The sequence below is a fragment of the Antechinus flavipes genome, chromosome 3 (genome assembly GCF_016432865.1).
Source record: "Antechinus flavipes isolate AdamAnt ecotype Samford, QLD, Australia chromosome 3, AdamAnt_v2, whole genome shotgun sequence".
Classification (NCBI taxonomy): Eukaryota; Metazoa; Chordata; class Mammalia; order Dasyuromorphia; family Dasyuridae; genus Antechinus; species Antechinus flavipes.
The window spans coordinates 200434185-200448590 of NC_067400.1; the positions used below are offsets into that span (position 1 = coordinate 200434185).

The 14406-nt window shown below is 35.0% G+C and overlaps 1 protein-coding gene across 2 annotated transcripts in view; it reads right to left on the reverse strand.

Annotated features, from left to right (window-relative positions):
* The window catches only part of CDKL5 (cyclin dependent kinase like 5), a 278542-nt gene extending 264347 nt beyond the window's left edge, over positions 1–14195 (reverse strand). Inside the window, exon 1 of one of the 2 annotated variants that reach the window (XM_051984416.1) lies at positions 14088–14195. The gene's annotated coding sequence lies outside the window, so the exon portion shown is untranslated. Of the gene's footprint in view, positions 1–13291; positions 13624–14087 lie in introns of those variants that run through there. The other variant, XM_051984417.1, reaches the window with a different exon arrangement.
* Positions 14196–14406: the final 211 nt, after the last annotated feature.

The window sequence follows — 14406 nt, forward strand, 5'->3', positions numbered from 1 at the left end:
CTAAAGATTCGTCTAAGTCCTTCCCAGGTACTCTCCCCTCCAATCTGCATTTCAGAATCTTTATGCTCCTTTACAATTTAGGTCAACTATGGCCTCCTCTAATGAAATCTTTCCTAAATTTTTAAAAAACAATCATTTAGGTCTTACAGGCATCAAATTTCAAGTATTGACTCATGTGCTTATGTCATATCCAAACATAAGCTCTTCAAAGGCAGGAACAGTAATTTGCACATTTCAGGTAATTAATGTGTATTAGACTGCACTGACAAACTGTCTACACATTTTACTACAATTTTATTGTTTCTCATATCAGCTAATAACCATCTAAATGAAAAAACTATTAAATAAATGTTTAATTCTTCTATAAAAAGACCAAAAATTGTTGTGAACAATTCTCAAAAATGTGTTTTTTAAAAACTTTAGTGGTTTAGCATGGTGTTTACAAACTGAGTCAAGTTAAATTCATTCAATTATCTTTTTCACTTTCCTCACTTTTCCCTCTATTTCCCATAAATAGATGAATAATAATAGCTATTTATATGGTACTTTAAAATTTTCAATGCACTTTACATTTATATATGTATATATGTGTATGTAAAAGTATATTAATACAATTTTCAAATATGTATGCTGCATACATATTTTCTTATTTGATTCGCAAAAAAGAAAAAAAAAACACCAACCCTACAAAGTGAGAGTATTAACTCCATTTTACAAATGAGAAAATGGAGGCGTAGAGTGCTAACACATTTAGTGAGTATCTTCCTAAACCTCCTAAACCCAATATTCTATCTACTATGGCATGCTATATAGACAGATAAATATAATGCCAGAAAAAATATAACTAAGTTCAGAATTACAGCAAACTTTAACAATCAAATTTATATATTAACACATGAAATACTTTATACTTCATATAAATCTGTTAACATATATATTGATCATTCTTTCAACAATGTGCATACTTTCAAAACTAATCCGGTAAAAAGAATAAGAACTGATTATAGTTCAAAAACAAATATGAATAGAATCTGAAATTTAGCATTCAATACTATACCCCAACTCCATAAGGGAAAACAGGATTAACTTAATCATTAAACTTTCCAAAGATCCAAACTATATAAGTAATACTAGCTCTGCCAGCACACCTCAGTAAGATCACTTCTTTTCTTTGGGTCTCAGTTTCCATTCCTCTCTCTTCACTCTCCATCATCTTTCCCCTCCAAAACAAAACAAAAAACCTAGCTTCACTGAGAAAGGCTTTGTGGTATCTTTTAATGTTCTGGTTTGTTTTTTTTTTTTTAATCTAGTTCTATTACACTTCTAATTTTTCAGGTTCCTTTGATATAACTTTTAAAAAGGGACAATTTGGCTAGAGGTCTAGTGCCTCCAATATACCTCATCGTCTAAAACCAGTCATGTTCCAGGGTTCCACCAATCCTCTTTACATTAAAGATCAGATGGGATCCTTACCTTCCTACCTCTTGCTCAGGAATTGATAATGAAATCAAATTTAATCTGACTATTCTGAAAAGCCCATTGTCAAATAACTCCATTTGGGAGTCCTTTTGATTCTGAGTTGTAGGTTGCCTAAAATGAAGTTTCCCTTCCAGACTATCACCAACCTCTGCCCCTAGATATCATACACTAATTCATGTCACCCCCCATTTGCTTATCCTACCCTACCATTGTGCACATTAAAATCCCTATCCCACCCTTGTAAAGATCACAATGTATTCCCCCAACCTTTTATTCTCTCAATCACAAGTTAACAGTCATAGGAGTCAGATGGCGGCTTAGAGAAAATATGCAAGGGGCTAAAGTTTCTATCATTATCATTCAAACTTCCTGTGGTATGCTGTTGTTCAGTCCATTCAATCATGTCTGATTCTTCATGACCCCATTTGGGGCTTTCTTGGCAAAGATACTAGAATGGTTTGCTGTTTCCTTTCCCCAGTAGTATACTTTCCATTAACTATCATTCAGACTTAATTAACTTTCAAAAAAGGTATTTACTAAGACATTACAATAAGAAAAGTTAATAGAAAATATCCTTTCCCATTCTGGAGGAATAAAAGGACTCTTTCTCATATTCAAAAGAGTACACAGAGAGTGGACTTAAAGTACAATGACAATGAGACAAATGATTAAAGAATACATATGACAAAGAGATACCTTCCAACTCCTGGCCCTGGAAGTACTTTTCTCCCTTCATATAACCCTGTCATGAAGTTCCACTAGGGTATAATTCTCCACTGACTCCCTGGGGTCAGTGACTTTCTAGAATCCTTAGCTGGCACTTCTTTCTAACATGAGAGGTTATATTCCATAAAACTGCTGCTCCTCAGGCAAACATCATTCTACTGTGTGCTCATGATGTGGTCACATTTGCTGTCATCAGTAACTATAGTTCCTCTGAATATTGCTATTGCCATCACCACTTCTGAATCTCTGAATCTTCTTTACTCACAAGGTTGCCTGGCCCCTTCTCATATTTGTCTGCCTAAGATTAAGAAAGAATAAACACAAAAATGCAGAGGCTGTCATGTGTTCAAAGCCTTCCTGGCCAGGTAAGAGACAGAGCAAGTGACCCTTACCCTTCTAAAGTTCCAGAGGAGGCAGTGAAAATAATTCTCCTTTTTCAGAATCACAAAGGAGAAGGGAAAGAGGAAAGAGAAAAGAGTAGAAAGAGAAATAGGTCTTCCCTTTATATATATATTGAGTTCCAGTTCAACAACCCTGAGTTACCAGGTCTTCTAGTTTCCTCAGACAATTAGAGATATCCTCATCATCACCATTGTACAAAACCAAACACCAAAGATCCATCAGGTAAGGAACATCATCTGTACATGCTCTAAGAACTGCCCATCAAAGGCCAGTAGACTTCCATTACAAGATGACTTCAGATCTCAAGCTAGAAAAGTATTCAGAAGTCAACTAATCCCATGTCTTCACTTTACAGATGAGAAAATTGAGACCTAGGGAGATGAAATGACTTCTCCAAGGTCACAAATGTGACGACCGTGGTAGCACCCAGGACACCCCAGAATCAGCCGGAGTCAGGATAAGCAAAAGTCCTTCATCTTTATTCTTGGTCTTTAGACACAGGATTGAACAGGATGGAAGCAGAATCTCCGAGACCACCTTCTTCCTTGTCTACCACCAAAGTGTGACTCTGGCATGTCTTACTCCACCCGTTAGTCCCTCCTATAATCCTCTGTATACACCAATCACTGAGCCAGCACAAGATAGTGGGAAGGACCATTTTCTAAGCATATACCCATAGCCCTAAGTGTTTGAACCAACCTCAGGGCAAGGACTCAAGAGTTTCAGCCCTCTACACACGAAAATGATAAGTATCAGAAGTAATAATTGAACCCTAGTCCTCTTACTCCAGATACAGCTTTTTCCAATATACTATATAGCATCTCATTCACATTACATCTATGCCTTGCCCCAAGAAACTACTTTGTATATTTTTTGTACTTAATTTTCTAAGTATATGTTGTCCCTTGCCCCACCTTTATTTCATTTTTGTCTTTGTATCTCAAATGCTGTATAAGTAACAAGTTCTCAATAAATGCTTGCTAAATTTTATTATTTTCATTATCTTCCTACCTTTAATATGAAATATGAATAAGACTGATCCTACAGTTAAGTAGAACTGGTAATTACTGCCCTGTCAGTGTCTTAAATTCCTTTTTAGTGCATATACTACATTTTGAGTAGATGAAAAATGCCTTTCCAAGTATCTTTTAAAATACTGACATATTACTGGAAAGAGTTACATATGTAGAAGCTTTTAGTATCCATTAATGTGTTTACATGTTTCAGCTTCTAAAAGCTACCTGGAATATTTAAAAAGTTACAGCAAAAACCCTATGGGAATAAGAAACAAGAGAAATAAATTTTAATGAGAGGAGTTGCAAGCATGAAGAAAGTATGGAACACTGGATGTATGGAATCAGAAAAGGAAGGTATTTTAAGAGAAAAAGACAGAAGAGTGACAGAGAACAAGCACCAACGACTGACTTCAATATGGGACAGCTCTGGATTTGAGTTCAGCCTACTATCGTTTACCCTCCATTTAAGCTTCGGCAAATTTTGTATACAGTAATTTAAAAGATTAAAACACAGAAAACAAGAAAAAGGAAAAATAAGCTATCTACTGAAGTGCCAAAGTCCTGCTTTCTACAAACTGACTCCAACATGGATCATATCAGAACATTCTAAATTATCACATGTATAGATAAAAATAGAGCAATCACATAATAGGCAGAAGAAATATTTTAACTGATCCATCATTTCAAATATGTGGTATTGCTTTGAGACTCTGAGAAAATATTAGCATATGGAAATGTGAAATAGAATAATTCTAAAACAAGAACATAGAACATAGCATAGAACAAGAACAAGTGCATGAGAAAACAAAAATAAACTATTCTAGAATGCAGCTCCTGAATCTGCCCAGCCAAAGAATGATTTTGGGGATTTTTTTAAGGACAAAAATGTTTGAGAAAGCCAATGAACTAATATAAAAAGGGGCTGACAGTATGACTCAAACACAGAATTCAAATATTTGAGGGAAGAGGTAATACTAATTTTTGTAATTACTTTGTCTATATGAAAACACAGGCAATCATGCTCTGGTAGAATCAGAATTTGGAAAGCTTACCTCAAAAGGAAAATCTGAGATACAGGAAAAGCAATAATCACAGAAGGAAAAAAAAAATCTAATAATATTGAAGATTTCCCAAAAAAATTTTTTTACAGAATACACACACACACACACAGAAGAGACAAAATTAGAATATTCAATTCAATTCAACAAGAATCAGCATTTATAAATTATTATAAAGAAGGCAAGAATTAAAATCAAAAAAGATTATGAGATTACAGAGGATAGTAAGAGTTAAGAAAGAAAATGTGAACAGTGTTGGAGACTACACCGTCATCACAAACATGTGTGAATGGAAAACTATTTAGTCTGCTAAAGCATCATAAGCAAAGATGTTATGAACAGCCCTTGTACTCCATAGTATCCATGAAACCTTAAGTAAGACCTCCAGAGAATTTTGCATAGATCTCTGTTTGCAAGAGGATACAAGCAAGAGTTGCATAATTTAAGAAGGCAGGAGCTGCACAATTTAAGAAGGTAGGAGCTTAGAGTTTATAATCAGCACAGTTCCTTGGAAGGAACAACCATATCAATGTATCAATGTATCAATGGATTTGTGAAAAAAGGTGCTATTGGTAGCAGTATTTCTAAATATAGTATTAGCAAAAATGAACATAATTATAAGATCCTAAACATTCAAAAAACATTTTTAAATACTGATCACTGAAAATACCTACTCTAAAAGATTATCCCTTGAGGGGGAAAAAAGTTAAGAAGCTAAATGCTAATAAATTTTAATAAACAAATACACTAATTAATACCACAGCAAGAAACAATATGGGAGTTAAAGAAAGCAGTTGTCTTTGTAGGCATTAATAAAATGTAAATATCTAGACAAAATCTAAGATAATAGAGAAAAAGAAAACAAGTCTTTTAAAAAGTGACTGATCATTTCTGTAAAACAGATAGCCAATGCAATAGAAAAGCAAATTAAGATGTTCTGAAAAATTCAGTGAAATGACTTATTGACCTAGCAAAGAACATGGCAGTTCCAAGTTATGTTCCAGACTTAAAAGTATAATGAAACTTATTTCTTTGGGTACTAGCAAATATTCCTGGAGAAAATTTAATTTTTTATGTTATTTTTTAATCATCATAAGAAGTCAAGCAAACAACTAAAGTCTCCTCTTCCCTTTTCCTGGGTTGCCCATTTTTAAAAATTAAAAATAATTATAAAAGTAATTCTTATTTCTTTTTTTTCCCTGAGGCAATTGGAATTAAGTGACTTGTCCAGGATCACACAGCTAGGAAGTATTAAGTGTCTGAGGCCAAATTTGAACTCAGGTCCTCCTGATTTCAGGACTGATATCTCTATTCACTGTGCTACCTAGTTGCCCCAGTAAGGAAGGATACACACATGGATGAGGGCCGAGGTCCCAGATGATCTTAAGAATCCTCCTCACTGTAGATTTTTCTTTTGCAAGGCAAAAATAACAGCTTACAATTAAAAAATGTTTTCCCATGTATTTTCATTTAATTCTTTAAGGTTAAAAAGGGAATACATTATTATCATCCCTATTTTCCCATAGTGATAACTGAGGTCCGAGAAATAGCAAGACACAGCTGGTATCCGAACTCATGTGAAATTCTTAATTCAGTGTTTTTTGTATTATACAGTACTTCTAGATTTCTATGACTCCTATAGTTGTTACTGATGGCTAAAGTGCTTGTTTCTCTTTTTCTGAACACATTCAATAATTTTCATTTCCATTATGAGAATAGCATATGCTGATAATCAGACCAATGCTATGTGTCTGATTTCTTTGTGGCTAAAAATTCCAGATATGACCAATCATAAGAAGTTATTGATCTACGTGCCTGGCACTTTAAAGGGTCATTCCCCCATGAAAAATTGTCTATTAGTCAACATTGTATATCCGTAGTTTATACAAAGAAATCACCTCCAAACCATGACATTATCTCTTTATGTATATTGAAAAAGAATGGTCTTATTGCTATTCCCTTAGGAGAGAACAACTATTAAAGAATTACATTGGGAAAAAAACAAAACTATAAGAGAAACCAAATGGTTTGTGATGGTTTTCTTTTTCCCCTAATTTCCCAATTGTGCTTGTTCCATAACCATAGAATAAGAGGGGCACAGTCCTGATAGAAGTAAAACAAAAACAAACAAACAAACAAACAAAAAAAAAAAACCAACAATGCATTAGAATTAGAATAATGTACTGAAACAGGCTGGTTGAAATAGCAAGTATGACAAACATCAACTTTTCAAGAGCAATTAAAGCTCAAACACAATAAAATTTCCTAGTGTCTGTCCTCCAAAATAATATTAACCTGCCAAATAATTTATTTTTGCCAAATAAATTACTTTCTCTTTTTAATTTTTTTTTATTTACTTAAGATGAGTACATGGATGTAGGAACTCTCAATGAGGAAATTCCCTCTACCAATGCAAGGTAGCATCGGCTCTGCAATTACATGGCAACATGAGTTGCCTTGGGACTTGCCCAGGGTCACAAAGTTAGTAGAGGCAGAACATGAACACCAAACCCAGTACTCCACTCACTGTACTAATGCCACCTCTCACAAATGTTATTTTTCCTGAGTTGCTTATATTTTGAAATTATCTCTTTTTGAGCTCATTTATTTATTTATTTTCAATGCCAAAAATTTTGGTGCAATGTTTAGAATATGTTAAATTTAAAATAATGCACGACAAAATGCAAATTATTCAGAACAAAGATGATCATAAATTACCCACAAGAAGGTATTATGGGAGACTGTAAGATACGATTCAATTAAACATCAATAAATTTATCTATCACTGTGTTAGGCTCTGGGGATTCAAGAGCAAAAACAAAAAGAGGCTTACGTTCTATAATTTTATAGAACATATAGAAAGTAATTTATAAAATATCCATACTTCTGACCCATAGAGTCCATTACTAAGCTTATATCTTAAGGAAGCCACTGAGAAGTCCGTGTGTGTGCGCGCGCCCACGCACACCCCCCCAAAAAATATTTATATTATCACTTTTTGTGATAGTAAAGAATTGGAAATAAAGTTAGATGTTTATGTATTAGGAAATAGCTAAACAAATTGTGGTATATGAATGTAAAGGAATATTACTGTGTTGTTAGAAATGATGAATGTGATGAATATAGAGAAGCTGGGAAAGATCTACGTGAACTGAAGCAAAGCCAAAAAAAGAATATGCAGTGTGACTATAATAATGAAAATAAAAAGTACAATCATACACACAAATCAAAAGTAAATATAGCAAAATTATAAAGATCAAGCATGACTGAAATTAAGAAATCTAAGCAAACAATTCATAGGTGCTGCATACTGTACCTGTTTCTGACTTTTTCAATGTACTGATTCTTATACTGATTTTTTCCTGTTATTTTTAATTTATTTTTATCTTTATTTTTTAATAATAAACAATACAAATTGCTCACTGAAAGGGGGAAGGGTACTAGGGAAAATTATGATGATATAAAAGCAAAAGTTTTTTTTTAAGTAATTTCTAAAAAAAAGAAAAATAATATGTGAGAAAACAAAATCAGGAAAAGCAGGAGTTAAACACACCTGAGCTGCTCTTTGAAGTACAGATTATATATTGTATGAGAGAAGGCTGATGAGGAAAGTAATAAGCATTAGGAAAAAACTTATGCAAAACAGAGATAGGGAGAGATGAAATGATATTAAAGTGAAATAATCTTGGAAGGTATTTGGGACCACATTGTGGAAACACAAATGCTAAGCTAAGGAATGATTACTAGAAGTAAAAGAAAGCCACTGAAGATCTATTGGTGTCTATGTTGAAGGGACAGAGAAGGGTGACATAGATCTATGTTTTTAAAATATCTGTATGGTAGCTATATGAATGAGAAGCTGGAAGGTGACAATACTGGAAGCAGAAAGACCACTTAATTAGGAGGTTATTACAATAGTCTAGAAGATAAATGGATATGAGGAGGCATACAACAATGAAAAAAGTGAAAAAATGAGCAAGTGATTGGATTGGGGAAATAAGAGATAATGAAAAGAACAGTAACTTTTATTAATTTCCTAACATCTAGGTAGTCTTCTTTATGAACATCTGATATACAAAAGGATCTAAATGAAAACATTCTAGTAAGCACTGGGAAGGTTATATTGAAAATGAACAGCTTTTAAAGGGAACAGACAAGATGGTATATGTCTACCACATGAGCTGAGAGATTTATAAGGTTTTAGCAAAGGTTATTTATAGACTTATGGTTCTATAATATGCAATCATTGCTTTTAAAATTCATAAGTAACAAAAGAAAAATGGTTTTTAAGAGAAGCTAGGTGGTAAGTGGATAGAGCACCAGCCCTTAAGTCAGGGGGACCTGAATTCAAATCTGGCCTCAGAATTTTACACTTCCTAGCTATGTAACACTTAATCTGAAGAAGAAAAGGAAGAAGAAGAAGAGGAGGAAAAGGAAGAGAAGAAGAAAGAAAAATGGTTTTTCTATCAATTATTTAAAATCTTCCTATCTTATTGAAGACCATATCAGCCTTTGTCCCTGTTGCTTTGGAATTTGGAAATTATAAAATGATTTTTTAACAGCCTGCTTTTAAAAATAGCAGAGACATTGCAAATACAGAAAAATTCTTCCTATCAGGCAATTTTATAATTATACATGAAAAGCTATAACTTTTTGTGCTTTAGAAAATGCAACTAACTTAAAGAACTATTCCATGCAATTACTTCTTTAAAATCTACCTAACACTAAATCTGACTGAAATAATTATATCATTTTGTTTCAAACTGAACCACAAATCAAATTTATGGTAAAAAGCATCTTACTCAGTATTTATCAGGTAGTAAGTGTTCAATAAATATTTGTTAAAATCAGAATGTATCCTGATATTCTTTAATAGAACACCAATTTCATCAAAATAATCAAAAGTTTATTATGGAACAAATATTAAATATCATTTGGTATTTCAAGTGCCTTATTTTGGCCAATAAAAATGAGAAACTCTTCACAGTAAAAAACAACATAAAAGAACATCTTGTAACTTTAGTTGTTTTTTCAGGAAGTGCTGGTTTATTTGTATCAACCTGTCCATGCTCTATTCTGCTTCCCCCTTAACTAAAAACAGGATGAAGTTAAGGTCTAAGTAACAGGCAATTTAGAAATATGAAATAGGCTCCCAAAGAAGAAAATGACTGACTATCTTTTAAGAAAGATAAAGTCCACAACTAATAAATATCTCATTCTAAAAGGATTGGGTTTTTTAATATTTGAGTTTAATTCAAAATGCTGTCAATTAACACAGACATAGGCTTAATAAAACAATTCATAAATAACACTCTGGGAGTTATAAAACAGTTTTTAAATTTTGTTTTTTTAGTATCAAGAAGAATTCTCCACTGCTCCTATTCCAATGTCTCACCTTGAAATCAAATTGTCCCAGAGAAGGTCATACTAAGTTAAAAAGACTTAAGAGTAAATGACAGGGGGCAACTAGGTGGCGCAGTGGATAGAGCACCAGCACTGAAGTCAGGAGGACCTGAGTTCAAATTTGATATCAGACACTTAATACTTCCTAGCTGTGTGATCCTGAGCAAGTCACTTAAACTCAATTGCCTCAGCAAAAAGAAAAAAAAAAAAAAAATAGAGTAAATGACAGAAGTATCCATCCAAGTACTTCTTGGAGAAGCCATCACCAGGTTAGTTACAATATCTGGGAAATCCTAAAAACCATACACAAGTCATTTGGATTTTGAATTTCATCCTTACCCTTTCATACTTACCCAGGACTAATGAAATACTAGATCCTTGAAATATTAAAAACTTTTGAATAAGATGCTCTGTTGATTAATGATGCTGAAATTCCTAAATGTTATCCGACTCTCTGAATATAAATGACTTTTATATAAATAGAAAATATTTCTGAAGTATGATTTGTATTCCCACATTATTTAATAATGGTGTATATTTAATCACAAAATAAAGTGGAAAAAAGCAGCCCACGCTTAAAAAGTGGAAATGTCTATGCACTTCCCTATATGAAGGGAACTTGAATACCAAAAAAAAAATCATTTTTCATTAAAACACAAAATCATTGCCTAAGATTTCTACTCTTTAGTCTAAACTAGCAAATAAATTAGAAGAAATTACTTAAATTTCAGAAGAAAGCAAAACTTCTTTTAATTGGTCCATTTTCCATGGTAACATTAGAGAGGATCTTGTTGAATCCATTATTAGAAGCAGCAACTTCAAAAATTCTCTCTCCTATACACCAAAAAAATATTTCTTAAGTGACAGCAAAAATCAAATTCTTAAAGAACCTAAGATAATCTATATTATCTAAATTAAAAAACATTATTTGCAACTCAGTAAATGCACTTATCGTGTATTATACTTAGCCACATTTATATCTTATCCCCCTACTGAGCTATAAGCTCCACAGCCCCAGAGAGATCTTAAACTCTGTATTCAACTTTAAAACATGGGACAATGTTTTGCACATAGTAAGTCTCACATATTTGCTGAATTACTAGTTAAATCACTAAACAAGGCACAATGTTATATTCAAATGATATTTTTAATCATTTTGAATCATTTTGACTGCACATATGGATTTATTATCACGTCACACTCAGGTTACTGGTTTTAAGATGCCAGAAATTAATGCATCACTGGGGATATTAACATTTCCACTACTTCCCAAAAGACAGACCTCAAAGCAATCAAAACTTTGAAAACCCAAATCATATTTGAATATGCTAAAGAAAATGTTAATTCAAAAAATATTTAAGCAACACTTGCTTATGGCTACACACCTTATTAGGGAATAGGAATACAACAATGAAAAATGACACATAGTTCCTGCCCTTCAGGAATAATACAATGGAAGATGAAGATGAAATACATACAGAAATGGAATGAAGAGTTGCAGGTTTTTTAGGGAGGCGTAAAGTACAGGTAAAGAGGAGCAACCTTCATAAGGATGAAAAAAAAGCAAAAGCATTTGTAATTTATTTTCTCTTGAACACAGTGTTATTAAATAAATATTTAGTTAATAAACTAAAGTTAGCAAATCCAGCTCTTAGTAAAAACTACAACAAAGCAGTGAACAACATTAAAATTATGATCAAATGTTATTTTTTTCCCAATGGAGGTTAATGTCTTCTCTTAAAAAATAACTATTGCCAGTGGTAGCCTTACAAGGATTTTTGGACATAAGGACTAAGCTAAAGGAAGAAGAGTAAAAAAAAGAACACTGAATGGAATTTCCCCACATTCTATTTCTTCACATTTTCAAAAGGAAAATAATTTAAAGATAGTCATCATTAAATGTGGCTGCCATTATCTCAGAGAATATTTTTGGTTTAAAAAACACTTGATTTGCAAGCAATTATTGCTATTATTTATATATGTGAGCTGTGATGCTACTAGGGTTTTTTCCTTTAAAAGCTCAAGAAGCACTGTGAATAACATATACAGATAAATTAACCCCAGGAAAGCTCTAGTAACAATAAAAGAATATGTATCCAGAAAACATAAGCAAATTACAATTCAAAGGTCAGAGCTAGAGAAAGGAAACTGACCTCAAAAAAAAGAGTAAATGTGCTATAATATAAATCTAGTATAAAAAAGCAAGCAAGTTACTTGTAGAAAGCACTCCTGTCAATATTTCAAAATGCTCTATATGTAATTTATAATTTCAAAAATGTTAAACAAAGAAAAAAGTAGTTAGCACTTACTCTTCTCTTTCTGTATCTTCCAAATAGCTTCCTACAATGGAACACTATATGGCTAACTTTTGCCAGTGTGGCTATTTTTCTGATCTATATTATTAAATACAACTAAATAGTTCCCTGAAGTGCGCTTATATGGATAAGATGCTCAGCATGCAGAACCTTAAGTTTTGATTTTGTGCTTTTTCCTCTCTCCCCTTTCTTCTAGTCTTCCCCCTACCCCCCTGCAAAAATCTTTCCAAATGTTTTGTTATGTGCACTTGTCAAAAAAAACACCCACTGAGTGTCAAAATGATAATGCTGCAGCCTTCTACCCTCCCAATTATATAGTAACTAGAACATGCTCCAACCTAAAAGATTATGTCCCAAATGCAAAGAATGTGTTTAAAAGGACACTGATTTTCGATTATTTCAATCCTATAATTCAGTTTCTGTTTCATCAAACTAAAGGATAGGAATGAGATCAAGAATGAGAGATTTAATATAAATCCCTTGTATGTGTTTTAACATTAAAGTGAACAGAAACCCTGAACTGCAAATTGTCTTTTCATACTGAAACATCCAGGGTTTTTTTTTGTTTGTTTGGTTGGTTGGTTTTTTGGTTTGTTTATCAAAACAGGTTAGTTATTGAGCACTAACAATAATAAGACCGTGTATTTAACTATGATGGAAAAATCTATGTGATTTTTTTCCCCCTTTAACGCCCTCCTACACACACACACACACACACACACACACACACACAAAACCTTAAGACTGAAAGAAATGCAAAATATTTCATTCTCATTAGATAAAAGTTATGTTGTTTATCTTCTGCGATTCCAAAAATTAACTTCACACCTGAAAACTTGATAAGCAAATAGAACAGGGGACATCGGAAGATGAAGGAGGATCGGTCCCTCACCTCCACAAAATCAAGGTCAGCAAAGTCAAGTTCAGCGGCTCAGAGACCATCCCACCACTCTTAGAGCTGCAACACCCGATTCCGGATCTTCTAGGATTCACATCTCCAAGGCTCGGAAAGGTGGGCGAGCATCACGAGGAGGATGCAAGCTGGTGACAGCCCTCTCCCCGCCCCATCTCCTTAAGGCACCCCCAGGAGGAGAGTTTTTCCGAGCGGAGCACAGCGGGTGGGGGACACACTTCAGCAGTAGAGGAAGCTCCAATGAGGAGAAGGTCTGGGAGGCAAGGATGGGGTGGAGGTGGAGGAGACCGAAAGAACACACACACACACACACACACGCACGCACGCACGCACGCACGCGCGCGCACCCAAGCCACCCCACAGAGGTAGAACAGCCTCCACTGCTGAAGCAGACCATGAAACCCGTTACTCAGGGGGAGACAATACTGTATTGAGCCGCCCCCTACCCAGTCAAGAAAAAATTATGAAAAGAAAAAAAGAAAAGGCGCTCTCCCCTCCAGGCACTCCCCGGGCGCCCGCGGGAAGGAGGGTGAGGGGGTAGGAGAAGAAGGAGGGATAGCAACAGCCCCTCCCCCAGTGATACCCTCACCCTATTACTCTCTCTTAAGAGGGCCAGGACTGTCCCGTCGACCCTGTCCGGTGTCCGCCCACTCGCATTTCTTCCTCTTACCCCCCCCCCCATCCTCCCATCGAAAAGACCCAGCGGATTTCTCTCCCTCTGCGGTAGGGCTCGGGCGAGGCGCCTAGGGAGAGGAGGACGGCGGGACCCACTCACCCCACTCTATCCCAGCTCTAAGCGGGGACTCCCACCGCTACAGCCGCCGCAGCCGTCGCTGTTTTCTCTACCCCAGCGGCAGTGGCAACTAATCGAATCCTCCGACCCCGCCCTCCCGACCGGGCGAATGCGCAGGCAAACATGCTAATCACCCAAGCGCCGGCGACCCGGATTGTCTCAGCCAATAGGGAGGCTCCTCTGGTCCGAGCGAGCTCCTCCGAGTCCCGCCCCCGGTCAGGCCCCGCCCCTCCCGCTTTAGGAATATGTGGGGGAGTGGCTCCCTTTTTCTCTGTTTTCTTTTTTCAGAGAGGCTCTAGTT